Genomic DNA, 16,064 nt, shown 5'->3' with positions numbered 1-16,064 from the left:
TGTTCTCAAATCAGATGCATGCCATATAAGATTACTCTGTTCTCAAATCAGATGCATGCCATATAAGATTACTCTGTTCTCAAATCAGATGCATGCCATATAAGATTACTCTGTTCTCAAATCAGATGCATGCCATATAAGATTACTCTGTTCTCAAATCAGATGCATGCCATATAAGATTACTCTGTTCTCAAATCAGATGCATGCCATATAAGATTACTCTGTTCTCAAATCAGATGCATGCCATATAAGATTACTCTGTTCTCAAATCAGATGCATGCCATATAAGATTACTCTGTTTTAAATCAGATTTATGTCAGCTAAGATAACTGTGTTGTGAAATCAGATGCATGCCATATAAGATTACTCTGTTCTCAAATCAGATGCATGCCATATAAGATTACTCTGTTCTCAAATCAGATGCATGCCATATAAGATTACTCTGTTCTCAAATCAGATGCATGCCATATAAGATTACTCTGTTCTCAAATCAGATGCATGCCATATAAGATTACTCTGTTCTCAAATCAGATGCATGCCATATAAGATTACTCTGTTCTCAAATCAGATGCATGTCATATAAGATTACTATGTTCTCAAATCAGATGCATGCCATATAAGATTACTCTGTTCTCAAATCAGATGCATGCCATATAAGATTACTCTGTTCTCAAATCAGATGCATGTCATATAAGATTACTCTGTTCTCAAATCAGATGCATGCCATATAAGATTACTCTGTTCTCAAATCAGATGCATGCCATATAAGATTACTCTGTTTTAAATCAGATTTATGTCAGCTAAGATAACTGTTGTGAAATCAGATGCATGCCATATAAGATTACTCTGTTCTCAAATCAGATGCATGCCATATAAGATTACTCTGTTCTCAAATCAGATGCTTGCCATATAAGATTACTCTGTTCTCAAATCAGATGCATGCCATATAAGATTACTCTGTTCTCAAATCAGATGCATGCCATATAAGATTACTCTGTTCTCAAATCAGATGCATGCCATATAAGATTACTCTGTTTTAAATCAGATTTATGTCAGCTAAGATAACTGTGTTGTGAAATCAGATGCATGCCATATAAGATTACTCTGTTCTCAAATCAGATGCATGCCATATAAGATTACTCTGTTTTAAATCAGATTTATGTCAGCTAAGATAACTGTGTTGTGAAATCAGATGCATGCCATATAAGATTACTCTGTTCTCAAATCAGATGCATGCCATATAAGATTACTCTGTTCTCAAATCAGATGCATGCCATAAGAGATTACTCTGTTCTCAAATCAGATGCATGCCATATAAGATTACTCTGTTCTCAAATCAGATGCATGCCATATAAGATTACTCTGTTCTCAAATCAGATGCATGCCATATAAGATTACTCTGTTTTAAATCAGATTTATGTCAGCTAAGATAACTGTGTTGTGAAATCAGATGCATGCCATATAAGATTACTCTCTTCTCAAATCAGATGCATACCATATAAGATTACTCTGTTCTCAAATCAGATGCTTGCCATATAAGATTACTCTGTTCTCAAATCAGATGCATGCCATATAAGATTACTCTGTTCTCAAATCAGATGCATGCCATATAAGATTACTCTGTTCTCAAATCAGATGCATGCCATATAAGATTACTCTGTTCTCAAATCAGATGCATGCCATATAAGATTACTCTGTTCTCAAATCAGATGCATGCCATATAAGATTACTCTGTTCTCAAATCAGATGCATGCCATATAAGATTACTCTGTTCTCAAATCAGATGCATGTCATATAAGATTACTCTGTTCTCAAATCAGATGCATGCCATATAAGATTACTCTGTTCTCAAATCAGATGCATGCCATATAAGATTACTCTGTTTTAAATCAGATTTATGTCAGCTAAGATAACTGTGTTGTGAAATCAGATGCATGCCATATAAGATTACTCTGTTCTCAAATCAGATGCATGCCATATAAGATTACTCTGTTCTCAAATCAGATGCTTGCCATATAAGATTACTCTGTTCTCAAATCAGATGCATGCCATATAAGATTACTCTGTTCTCAAATCAGATGCATGCCATATAAGATTACTCTGTTCTCAAATCAGATGCATGCCATATAAGATTACTCTGTTTTAAATCAGATTTATGTCAGCTAAGATAACTGTGTTGTGAAATCAGATGCATGCCATATAAGATTACTCTGTTCTCAAATCAGATGCATGCCATATAAGATTACTCTGTTCTCAAATCAGATGCATGCCATATAAGATTACTCTGTTCTCAAATCAGATGCATGCCATATAAGATTACTCTGTTCTCAAATCAGATGCATGCCATATAAGATTACTCTGTTTTAAATCAGATTTATGTCAGCTAAGATAACTGTGTTGTGAAATCAGATGCATGCCATATAAGATTACTGTGTTGTGAAATCAGATGCATGCCATATAAGATTACTCTGTTCTCAAATCAGATGCATGCCATAAGAGATTACTCTGTTCTCAAATCAGATGCATGCCATATAAGATTACTCTGTTCTCAAATCAGATGCATGCCATATAAGATTACTCTGTTCTCAAATCAGATGCATGCCATATAAGATTACTCTGTTTTAAATCAGATTTATGTCAGCTAAGATAACTGTGTTGTGAAATCAGATGCATGCCATATAAGATTACTCTGTTCTCAAATCAGATGCATGCCATATAAGATTACTCTGTTCTCAAATCAGATGCTTGCCATATAAGATTACTCTGTTCTCAAATCAGATGCATGCCATATAAGATTACTCTGTTCTCAAATCAGATGCATGCCATATAAGATTACTCTGTTCTCAAATCAGATGCATGCCATATAAGATTACTCTGTTTTAAATCAGATTTATGTCAGCTAAGATAACTGTGTTGTGAAATCAGATGCATGCCATATAAGATTACTCTGTTCTCAAATCAGATGCATGCCATATAAGATTACTCTGTTCTCAAATCAGATGCATGCCATATAAGATTACTCTGTTCTCAAATCAGATGCATGCCATATAAGATTACTCTGTTCTCAAATCAGATGCATGCCATATAAGATTACTCTGTTTTAAATCAGATTTATGTCAGCTAAGATAACTGTGTTGTGAAATCAGATGCATGCCATATAAGATTACTGTGTTGTGAAATCAGATGCATGCCATATAAGATTACTCTGTTCTCAAATCAGATGCATGCCATAAGAGATTACTCTGTTCTCAAATCAGATGCATGCCATATAAGATTACTCTGTTCTCAAATCAGATGCATGCCATATAAGATTACTCTGTTCTCAAATCAGATGCATGCCATATAAGATTACTCTGTTTTAAATCAGATTTATGTCAGCTAAGATAACTGTGTTGTGAAATCAGATGCATGCCATATAAGATTACTCTGTTCTCAAATCAGATGCATGCCATATAAGATTACTCTGTTCTCAAATCAGATGCTTGCCATATAAGATTACTCTGTTCTCAAATCAGATGCATGCCATATAAGATTACTCTGTTCTCAAATCAGATGCATGCCATATAAGATTACTCTGTTCTCAAATCAGATGCATGCCATATAAGATTACTCTGTTTTAAATCAGATTTATGTCAGCTAAGATAACTGTGTTGTGAAATCAGATGCATGCCATATAAGATTACTCTGTTCTCAAATCAGATGCATGCCATATAAGATTACTCTGTTCTCAAATCAGATGCATGCCATATAAGATTACTCTGTTCTCAAATCAGATGCATGCCATATTAGATTACTCTGTTCTCAAATCAGATGCATGCCATATAAGATTACTCTGTTTTAAATCAGATTTATGTCAGCTAAGATAACTGTGTTGTGAAATCAGATGCATGCCATATAAGATTACTCTGTTCTCAAATCAGATGCATGCCATATAAGATTACTCTGTTCTCAAATCAGATGCATGCCATAAGAGATTACTCTGTTCTCAAATCAGATGCATGCCATATAAGATTACTCTGTTCTCAAATCAGATGCATGCCATATAAGATTACTCTGTTCTCAAACCAGATGCATGCCATATAAGATTACTCAGTTTTAAATCAGATTTATGTCAGCTAAGATAACTGTGTTGTGAAATCAGATGCATGCCATATAAGATTACTCTGTTCTCAAATCAGATGCATGCCATATAAGATTACTCTGTTCTCAAATCAGATGCATGCCATATAAGATTACTCTGTTCTCAAATCAGATGCATGCCATATAAGATTACTCTGTTCTCAAATCAGATGCATGCCATATAAGATTACTCTGTTTTAAATCAGATTTATGTCAGCTAAGATAACTGTGTTGTGAAATCAGATGCATGCCATATAAGATTACTGTGTTGTGAAATCAGATGCATGCCATATAAGATTACTCTGTTCTCAAATCAGATGCATGCCATAAGAGATTACTCTGTTCTCAAATCAGATGCATGCCATATAAGATTACTCTGTTCTCAAATCAGATGCATGCCATATAAGATTACTCTGTTCTCAAATCAGATGCATGCCATATAAGATTACTCTGTTTTAAATCAGATTTATGTCAGCTAAGATAACTGTGTTGTGAAATCAGATGCATGCCATATAAGATTACTCTGTTCTCAAATCAGATGCATGCCATATAAGATTACTCTGTTCTCAAATCAGATGCTTGCCATATAAGATTACTCTGTTCTCAAATCAGATGCATGCCATATAAGATTACTCTGTTCTCAAATCAGATGCATGCCATATAAGATTACTCTGTTCTCAAATCAGATGCATGCCATATAAGATTACTCTGTTTTAAATCAGATTTATGTCAGCTAAGATAACTGTGTTGTGAAATCAGATGCATGCCATATAAGATTACTCTGTTCTCAAATCAGATGCATGCCATATAAGATTACTCTGTTCTCAAATCAGATGCATGCCATATAAGATTACTCTGTTCTCAAATCAGATGCATGCCATATTAGATTACTCTGTTCTCAAATCAGATGCATGCCATATAAGATTACTCTGTTTTAAATCAGATTTATGTCAGCTAAGATAACTGTGTTGTGAAATCAGATGCATGCCATATAAGATTACTCTGTTCTCAAATCAGATGCATGCCATATAAGATTACTCTGTTCTCAAATCAGATGCATGCCATAAGAGATTACTCTGTTCTCAAATCAGATGCATGCCATATAAGATTACTCTGTTCTCAAATCAGATGCATGCCATATAAGATTACTCTGTTCTCAAACCAGATGCATGCCATATAAGATTACTCTGTTTTAAATCAGATTTATGTCAGCTAAGATAACTGTGTTGTGAAATCAGATGCATGCCATATAAGATTACTCTGTTCTCAAATCAGATGCATGCCATATAAGATTACTCTGTTCTCAAATCAGATGCATGCCATATAAGATTACTCTGTTTTAAATCAGATGCATGCCATATAAGATTACTCTGTTCTCAAATCAGATGCATGCCATATAAGATAACTCTGTTCTCAAATCAGATGCATGCCATATAAGATTACTCTGTTCTCAAATCAGATGCATGCCATATAAGATTACTCTGTTCTCAAATCAGATGCATGCCATAAGAGATTACTCTGTTCTCAAATCAGATGCATGCCATATAAGATTACTCTGTTCTCAAATCAGATGCATGCCATATAAGATTACTCTGTTCTCAAATCAGATGCATGCCATATAAGATTACTCTGTTTTAAATCAGATTTATGTCAGCTAAGATAACTGTGTTGTGAAATCAGATGCATGCCATATAAGATTACTCTGTTCTCAAATCAGATGCATGCCATATAAGATTACTCTGTTCTCAAATCAGATGCTTGCCATATAAGATTACTCTGTTCTCAAATCAGATGCATGCCATATAAGATTACTCTGTTCTCAAATCAGATGCATGCCATATAAGATTACTCTGTTCTCAAATCAGATGCATGCCATATAAGATTACTCTGTTTTAAATCAGATTTATGTCAGCTAAGATAACTGTGTTGTGAAATCAGATGCATGCCATATAAGATTACTCTGTTCTCAAATCAGATGCATGCCATATAAGATTACTCTGTTCTCAAATCAGATGCATGCCATATAAGATTACTCTGTTCTCAAATCAGATGCATGCCATATAAGATTACTCTGTTCTCAAATCAGATGCATGCCATATAAGATTACTCTGTTCTCAAATCAGATGCATGCCATATAAGATTACTCTGTTTTAAATCAGATTTATGTCAGCTAAGATAACTGTGTTGTGAAATCAGATGCATGCCATATAAGATTACTCTGTTCTCAAATCAGATGCATGCCATATAAGATTACTCTGTTCTCAAATCAGATGCATGCCATATAAGATTACTCTGTTCTCAAATCAGATGCATGCCATATTAGATTACTCTGTTCTCAAATCAGATGCATGCCATATAAGATTACTCTGTTTTAAATCAGATTTATGTCAGCTAAGATAACTGTGTTGTGAAATCAGATGCATGCCATATAAGATTACTCTGTTCTCAAATCAGATGCATGCCATATAAGATTACTCTGTTCTCAAATCAGATGCATGCCATAAGAGATTACTCTGTTCTCAAATCAGATGCATGCCATATAAGATTACTCTGTTCTCAAATCAGATGCATGCCATATAAGATTACTCTGTTCTCAAACCAGATGCATGCCATATAAGATTACTCTGTTTTAAATCAGATTTATGTCAGCTAAGATAACTGTGTTGTGAAATCAGATGCATGCCATATAAGATTACTCTGTTCTCAAATCAGATGCATGCCATATAAGATTACTCTGTTCTCAAATCAGATGCATGCCATATAAGATTACTCTGTTTTAAATCAGATGCATGCCATATAAGATTACTCTGTTCTCAAATCAGATGCATGCCATATAAGATAACTCTGTTCTCAAATCAGATGCATGCCATATAAGATTACTCTGTTCTCAAATCAGATGCATGCCATATAAGATTACTCTGTTCTCAAATCAGATGCATGCCATAAGAGATTACTCTGTTCTCAAATCAGATGCATGCCATATAAGATTACTCTGTTCTCAAATCAGATGCATGCCATATAAGATTACTCTGTTCTCAAATCAGATGCATGCCATATAAGATTACTCTGTTTTAAATCAGATTTATGTCAGCTAAGATAACTGTGTTGTGAAATCAGATGCATGCCATATAAGATTACTCTGTTCTCAAATCAGATGCATGCCATATAAGATTACTCTGTTCTCAAATCAGATGCTTGCCATATAAGATTACTCTGTTCTCAAATCAGATGCATGCCATATAAGATTACTCTGTTCTCAAATCAGATGCATGCCATATAAGATTACTCTGTTCTCAAATCAGATGCATGCCATATAAGATTACTCTGTTTTAAATCAGATTTATGTCAGCTAAGATAACTGTGTTGTGAAATCAGATGCATGCCATATAAGATTACTCTGTTCTCAAATCAGATGCATGCCATATAAGATTACTCTGTTCTCAAATCAGATGCATGCCATATAAGATTACTCTGTTCTCAAATCAGATGCATGCCATATTAGATTACTCTGTTCTCAAATCAGATGCATGCCATATAAGATTACTCTGTTTTAAATCAGATTTATGTCAGCTAAGATAACTGTGTTGTGAAATCAGATGCATGCCATATAAGATTACTCTGTTCTCAAATCAGATGCATGCCATATAAGATTACTCTGTTCTCAAATCAGATGCATGCCATAAGAGATTACTCTGTTCTCAAATCAGATGCATGCCATATAAGATTACTCTGTTCTCAAATCAGATGCATGCCATATAAGATTACTCTGTTCTCAAATCAGATGCATGCCATATAAGATTACTCTGTTTTAAATCAGATTTATGTCAGCTAAGATAACTGTGTTGTGAAATCAGATGCATGCCATATAAGATTACTCTGTTCTCAAATCAGATGCATGCCATATAAGATTACTCTGTTCTCAAATCAGATGCATGCCATATAAGATTACTCTGTTTTAAATCAGATGCATGCCATATAAGATTACTCTGTTCTCAAATCAGATGCATGCCATATAAGATACCTCTGTTCTCAAATCAGATGCATGCCATATAAGATTACTCTGTTCTCAAATCAGATGCATGCCATATAAGATTACTCTGTTCTCAAATCAGATGCATGCCATATAAGATTACTCTGTTCTCAAATCAGATGCATGCCATATAAGATAACTCTGTTCTCAAATCAGATGCATGCCATATAAGATTACTCTGTTCTCAAATCAGATGCATGCCATATAAGCTTACTCTGTTCTCAAATCAGATGCATGCCATATAAGATTACTCTGTTCTCAAATCAGATGCATGCCATATAAGATTACTCTGTTCTCAAATCAGATGCATGCCATATAAGATTACTCTGTTCTGAAATCAGATGCATGCCATATAAGATTACTCTGTTCTGAAATCAGATGCATGCCATATAAGATTACTCTGTTCTGAAATCAGATGCATGCCATATAAGATTACTCTGTTCTCAAATCAGATGCATGTCATATAAGATTACTCTGTTCTCAAATCAGATGCATGCCATATAAGATTACTCTGTTCTCAAATCAGATACATGCCATATAAGATTACTCTGTTCTCAAATCAGATGCATGCCATATAAGATTACTCTGTTCTCAAATCAGATGCATGCCATATAAGATTACTCTGTTCTCAAATCAGATGCATGCCATATAAGATTACTCTGTTCTCAAATCAGATGCATGCCATATAAGATTACTCTGTTCTCAAATCAGATGCATGCCATATAAGATTACTCTGTTCTCAAATCAGATGCATGCCATATAAGATTACTCTGTTCTGAAATCAGATGCATGCCATATAAGATTACTCTGTTCACAAATCAGATGCATGCCATATAAGATTACTCTGTTCACAAATCAGATGCATGCCATATAAGATTACCTCTGTTCTCAAATCAGATGCATGCCATATAAGATTACTCTGTTCTCAAATCAAATGCATGCCATATAAGATTACTCTGTTCTCAAATCAGATGCATGCCATATAAGATTACTCTGTTCACAAATCAGATGCATGCCATATAAGATTACTCTGTTCTCAAATCAAATGCATGCCATATAAGATTACTCTGTTCTCAAATCAGATGCATGCCATATAAGATTACTCTGTTCTCAAATCAAATGCATGCCATATAAGATTACTCTGTTCTCAAATCAGATACATGCCATATAAGATTACTCTGTTCTCAAATCAGATGCATGCCATATAAGATTACTCTGTTCTCAAATCAGATACATGCCATATAAGATTACTCTGTTTTAAATCAGATTTATGTCAGCTAAGATAACTGTGTTGTGAAATCAGATACATGCCATATAAGATTACTCTGTTCTCAAATCAGATGCATGCCATATAAGATTACTCTGTTCTCAAATCAGATGCATGCCATAAGAGATTACTCTGTTCTCAAATCAGATGCATGCCATATAAGATTACTCTGTTCTCAAATCAGATGCATGCCATATAAGATTACTCTGTTCTCAAATCAGATGCATGCCATATAAGATTACTCTGTTCTCAAATCAGATGCATGCCATATAAGATTACTCTGTTTTAAATCAGATTTATGTCAGCTAAGATAACTGTGTTGTGAAATCAGATGCATGCCATATAAGATTACTCTGTTCTCAAATCAGATGCATGCCATATAAGATTACTCTGTTTTAAATCAGATGCATGCCATATAAGATTACTCTGTTCTCAAATCAGATGCATGCCATATAAGATAACTCTGTTCTCAAATCAGATGCATGCCATATAAGATTACTCTGTTCTCAAATCAGATGCATGCCATATAAGATTACTCTGTTCTCAAATCAGATACATGCCATATAAGATTACTCTGTTTTAAATCAGATTTATGTCAGCTAAGATAACTGTGTTGTGAAATCAGATGCATGCCATATAAGATTACTCTGTTCTCAAATCAGATGCATGCCATATAAGATTACTCTGTTCTCAAATCAGATGCATGCCATAAGAGATTACTCTGTTCTCAAATCAGATGCATGCCATATAAGATTACTCTGTTCTCAAATCAGATGCATGCCATATAAGATTACTCTGTTCTCAAATCAGATGCATGCCATATAAGATTACTCTGTTCTCAAATCAGATGCATGCCATATAAGATTACTCTGTTTTAAATCAGATTTATGTCAGCTAAGATAACTGTGTTGTGAAATCAGATGCATGCCATATAAGATTACTCTGTTCTCAAATCAGATGCATGCCATATAAGATTACTCTGTTTTAAATCAGATGCATGCCATATAAGATTACTCTGTTCTCAAATCAGATGCATGCCATATAAGATAACTCTGTTCTCAAATCAGATGCATGCCATATAAGATTACTCTGTTCTCAAATCAGATGCATGCCATATAAGATTACTCTGTTCTCAAATCAGATGCATGCCATATAAGATTACTCTGTTCTCAAATCAGATGCATGCCATATAAGATTACTCTGTTCTCAAATCAGATGCATGCCATATAAGATTACTCTGTTCTCAAATCAGATGCATGCCATATAAGATTACTCTGTTCTCAAATCAGATGCATGCCATATAAGATTACTCTGTTCTCAAATCAGATGCATGCCATATAAGATTACTCTGTTCTCAAATCAGATGCATGCCATATAAGATTACTCTGTTCTCAAATCAGATGCATGCCATATAAGATTACTCTGTTCTCAAATCAGATGCATGCCATATAAGATTACTCTGTTCTCAAATCAGATGCATGCCATATAAGATTACTCTGTTTTAAATCAGATTTATGTCAGCTAAGATAACTGTGTTGTGAAATCAGATGCATGCCATATAAGATTACTCTGTTCTCAAATCAGATGCATGCCATATAAGATTACTCTGTTCTCAAATCAGATGCATGCCATATAAGATTACTCTGTTCTCAAATCAGATGCATGCCATATAAGATTACTCTGTTCTCAAATCAGATGCATGCCATATAAGATTACTCTGTTCTCAAATCAGATGCATGCCATATAAGATTACTCTGTTCTCAAATCAGATGCATGTCATATAAGATTACTATGTTCTCAAATCAGATGCATGCCATATAAGATTACTCTGTTCTCAAATCAGATGCATGCCATATAAGATTACTCTGTTCTCAAATCAGATGCATGTCATATAAGATTACTCTGTTCTCAAATCAGATGCATGCCATATAAGATTACTCTGTTCTCAAATCAGATGCATGCCATATAAGATTACTCTGTTTTAAATCAGATTTATGTCAGCTAAGATAACTGTTGTGAAATCAGATGCATGCCATATAAGATTACTCTGTTCTCAAATCAGATGCATGCCATATAAGATTACTCTGTTCTCAAATCAGATGCTTGCCATATAAGATTACTCTGTTCTCAAATCAGATGCATGCCATATAAGATTACTCTGTTCTCAAATCAGATGCATGCCATATAAGATTACTCTGTTCTCAAATCAGATGCATGCCATATAAGATTACTCTGTTTTAAATCAGATTTATGTCAGCTAAGATAACTGTGTTGTGAAATCAGATGCATGCCATATAAGATTACTCTGTTCTCAAATCAGATGCATGCCATATAAGATTACTCTGTTTTAAATCAGATTTATGTCAGCTAAGATAACTGTGTTGTGAAATCAGATGCATGCCATATAAGATTACTCTGTTCTCAAATCAGATGCATGCCATATAAGATTACTCTGTTCTCAAATCAGATGCATGCCATAAGAGATTACTCTGTTCTCAAATCAGATGCATGCCATATAAGATTACTCTGTTCTCAAATCAGATGCATGCCATATAAGATTACTCTGTTCTCAAATCAGATGCATGCCATATAAGATTACTCTGTTTTAAATCAGATTTATGTCAGCTAAGATAACTGTGTTGTGAAATCAGATGCATGCCATATAAGATTACTCTCTTCTCAAATCAGATGCATACCATATAAGATTACTCTGTTCTCAAATCAGATGCTTGCCATATAAGATTACTCTGTTCTCAAATCAGATGCATGCCATATAAGATTACTCTGTTCTCAAATCAGATGCATGCCATATAAGATTACTCTGTTCTCAAATCAGATGCATGCCATATAAGATTACTCTGTTCTCAAATCAGATGCATGCCATATAAGATTACTCTGTTTTAAATCAGATTTATGTCAGCTAAGATAACTGTGTTGTGAAATCAGATGCATGCCATATAAGATTACTATGTTCTCAAATCAGATGCATGCCATATAAGATTACTCTGTTCTCAAATCAGATGCATGCCATATAAGATTACTCTGTTCTCAAATCAGATGCATGTCATATAAGATTACTCTGTTCTCAAATCAGATGCATGCCATATAAGATTACTCTGTTCTCAAATCAGATGCATGCCATATAAGATTACTCTGTTTTAAATCAGATTTATGTCAGCTAAGATAACTGTTGTGAAATCAGATGCATGCCATATAAGATTACTCTGTTCTCAAATCAGATGCATGCCATATAAGATTACTCTGTTCTCAAATCAGATGCTTGCCATATAAGATTACTCTGTTCTCAAATCAGATGCATGCCATATAAGATTACTCTGTTCTCAAATCAGATGCATGCCATATAAGATTACTCTGTTCTCAAATCAGATGCATGCCATATAAGATTACTCTGTTTTAAATCAGATTTATGTCAGCTAAGATAACTGTGTTGTGAAATCAGATGCATGCCATATAAGATTACTCTGTTCTCAAATCAGATGCATGCCATATAAGATTACTCTGTTTTAAATCAGATTTATGTCAGCTAAGATAACTGTGTTGTGAAATCAGATGCATGCCATATAAGATTACTCTGTTCTCAAATCAGATGCATGCCATATAAGATTACTCTGTTCTCAAATCAGATGCATGCCATAAGAGATTACTCTGTTCTCAAATCAGATGCATGCCATATAAGATTACTCTGTTCTCAAATCAGATGCATGCCATATAAGATTACTCTGTTCTCAAATCAGATGCATGCCATATAAGATTACTCTGTTTTAAATCAGATTTATGTCAGCTAAGATAACTGTGTTGTGAAATCAGATGCATGCCATATAAGATTACTCTCTTCTCAAATCAGATGCATACCATATAAGATTACTCTGTTCTCAAATCAGATGCTTGCCATATAAGATTACTCTGTTCTCAAATCAGATGCATGCCATATAAGATTACTCTGTTCTCAAATCAGATGCATGCCATATAAGATTACTCTGTTCTCAAATCAGATGCATGCCATATAAGATTACTCTGTTCTCAAATCAGATGCATGCCATATAAGATTACTCTGTTCTCAAATCAGATGCATGCCATATAAGATTACTCTGTTCTCAAATCAGATGCATGCCATATAAGATTACTCTGTTCTCAAATCAGATGCATGTTATATAAGATTACTCTGTTCTCAAATCAGATGCATGCCATATAAGATTACTCTGTTCTCAAATCAGATGCATGCCATATAAGATTACTCTGTTTTAAATCAGATTTATGTCAGCTAAGATAACTGTGTTGTGAAATCAGATGCATGCCATATAAGATTACTCTGTTCTCAAATCAGATGCATGCCATATAAGATTACTCTGTTCTCAAATCAGATGCTTGCCATATAAGATTACTCTGTTCTCAAATCAGATGCATGCCATATAAGATTACTCTGTTCTCAAATCAGATGCATGCCATATAAGATTACTCTGTTCTCAAATCAGATGCATGCCATATAAGATTACTCTGTTTTAAATCAGATTTATGTCAGCTAAGATAACTGTGTTGTGAAATCAGATGCATGCCATATAAGATTACTCTGTTCTCAAATCAGATGCATGCCATATAAGATTACTCTGTTCTCAAATCAGATGCATGCCATATAAGATTACTCTGTTCTCAAATCAGATGCATGCCATATAAGATTACTCTGTTCTCAAAACAGATGCATGCCATATAAGATTACTCTGTTTTAAATCAGATTTATGTCAGCTAAGATAACTGTGTTGTGAAATCAGATGCATGCCATATAAGATTACTCTGTTCTCAAATCAGATGCATGCCATATAAGATTACTCTGTTCTCAAATCAGATGCATGCCATAAGAGATTACTCTGTTCTCAAATCAGATGCATGCCATATAAGATTACTCTGTTCTCAAATCAGATGCATGCCATATAAGATTACTCTGTTCTCAAATCAGATGCATGCCATATAAGATTACTCTGTTTTAAATCAGATTTATGTCAGCTAAGATAACTGTGTTGTGAAATCAGATGCATGCCATATAAGATTACTCTCTTCTCAAATCAGATGCATACCATATAAGATTACTCTGTTCTCAAATCAGATGCTTGCCATATAAGATTACTCTGTTCTCAAATCAGATGCATGCCATATAAGATTACTCTGTTCTCAAATCAGATGCATGCCATATAAGATTACTCTGTTCTCAAATCAGATGCATGCCATATAAGATTACTCTGTTCTCAAATCAGATGCATGCCATATAAGATTACTCTGTTCTCAAATCAGATGCATGCCATATAAGATTACTCTGTTCTCAAATCAGATGCATGCCATATAAGATTACTCTGTTCTCAAATCAGATGCATGTCATATAAGATTACTCTGTTCTCAAATCAGATGCATGCCATATAAGATTACTCTGTTCTCAAATCAGATGCATGCCATATAAGATTACTCTGTTTTAAATCAGATTTATGTCAGCTAAGATAAATGTGTTGTGAAATCAGATGCATGCCATATAAGATTACTCTGTTCTCAAATCAGATGCATGCCATATAAGATTACTCTGTTCTCAAATCAGATGCTTGCCATATAAGATTACTCTGTTCTCAAATCAGATGCATGCCATATAAGATTACTCTGTTCTCAAATCAGATGCATGCCATATAAGATTACTCTGTTCTCAAATCAGATGCATGCCATATAAGATTACTCTGTTTTAAATCAGATTTATGTCAGCTAAGATAACTGTGTTGTGAAATCAGATGCATGCCATATAAGATTACTCTGTTCTCAAATCAGATGCATGCCATATAAGATTACTCTGTTCTCAAATCAGATGCATGCCATATAAGATTACTCTGTTCTCAAATCAGATGCATGCCATATAAGATTACTCTGTTCTCAAATCAGATGCATGCCATATAAGATTACTCTGTTTTAAATCAGATTTATGTCAGCTAAGATAACTGTGTTGTGAAATCAGATGCATGCCATATAAGATTACTGTGTTGTGAAATCAGATGCATGCCATATAAGATTACTCTGTTCTCAAATCAGATGCATGCCATAAGAGATTACTCTGTTCTCAAATCAGATGCATGCCATATAAGATTACTCTGTTCTCAAATCAGATGCATGCCATATAAGATTACTCTGTTCTCAAATCAGATGCATGCCATATAAGATTACTCTGTTTTAAATCAGATTTATGTCAGCTAAGATAACTGTGTTGTGAAATCAGATGCATGCCATATAAGATTACTCTGTTCTCAAATCAGATGCATGCCATATAAGATTACTCTGTTCTCAAATCAGATGCTTGCCATATAAGATTACTCTGTTCTCAAATCAGATGCATGCCATATAAGATTACTCTGTTCTCAAATCAGATGCATGCCATATAAGATTACTCTGTTCTCAAATCAGATGCATGCCATATAAGATTACTCTGTTTTAAATCAGATTTATGTCAGCTAAGATAACTGTGTTGTGAAATCAGATGCATGCCATATAAGATTACTCTGTTCTCAAATCAGATGCATGCCATATAAGATTACTCTGTTCTCAAATCAGATGCATGCCATATAAGATTACTCTGTTCTCAAATCAGATGCATGCCATATTAGA

The sequence above is a fragment of the Saccoglossus kowalevskii genome, chromosome 15, assembly GCF_978046115.1.
Source record: "Saccoglossus kowalevskii chromosome 15, keSacKowa6.1, whole genome shotgun sequence".
Taxonomy (NCBI): Eukaryota; Metazoa; Hemichordata; class Enteropneusta; family Harrimaniidae; genus Saccoglossus; species Saccoglossus kowalevskii.
The sequence above is the reverse complement of the archived record's forward strand: the minus strand, read 5'-3'. Positions refer to the sequence as shown.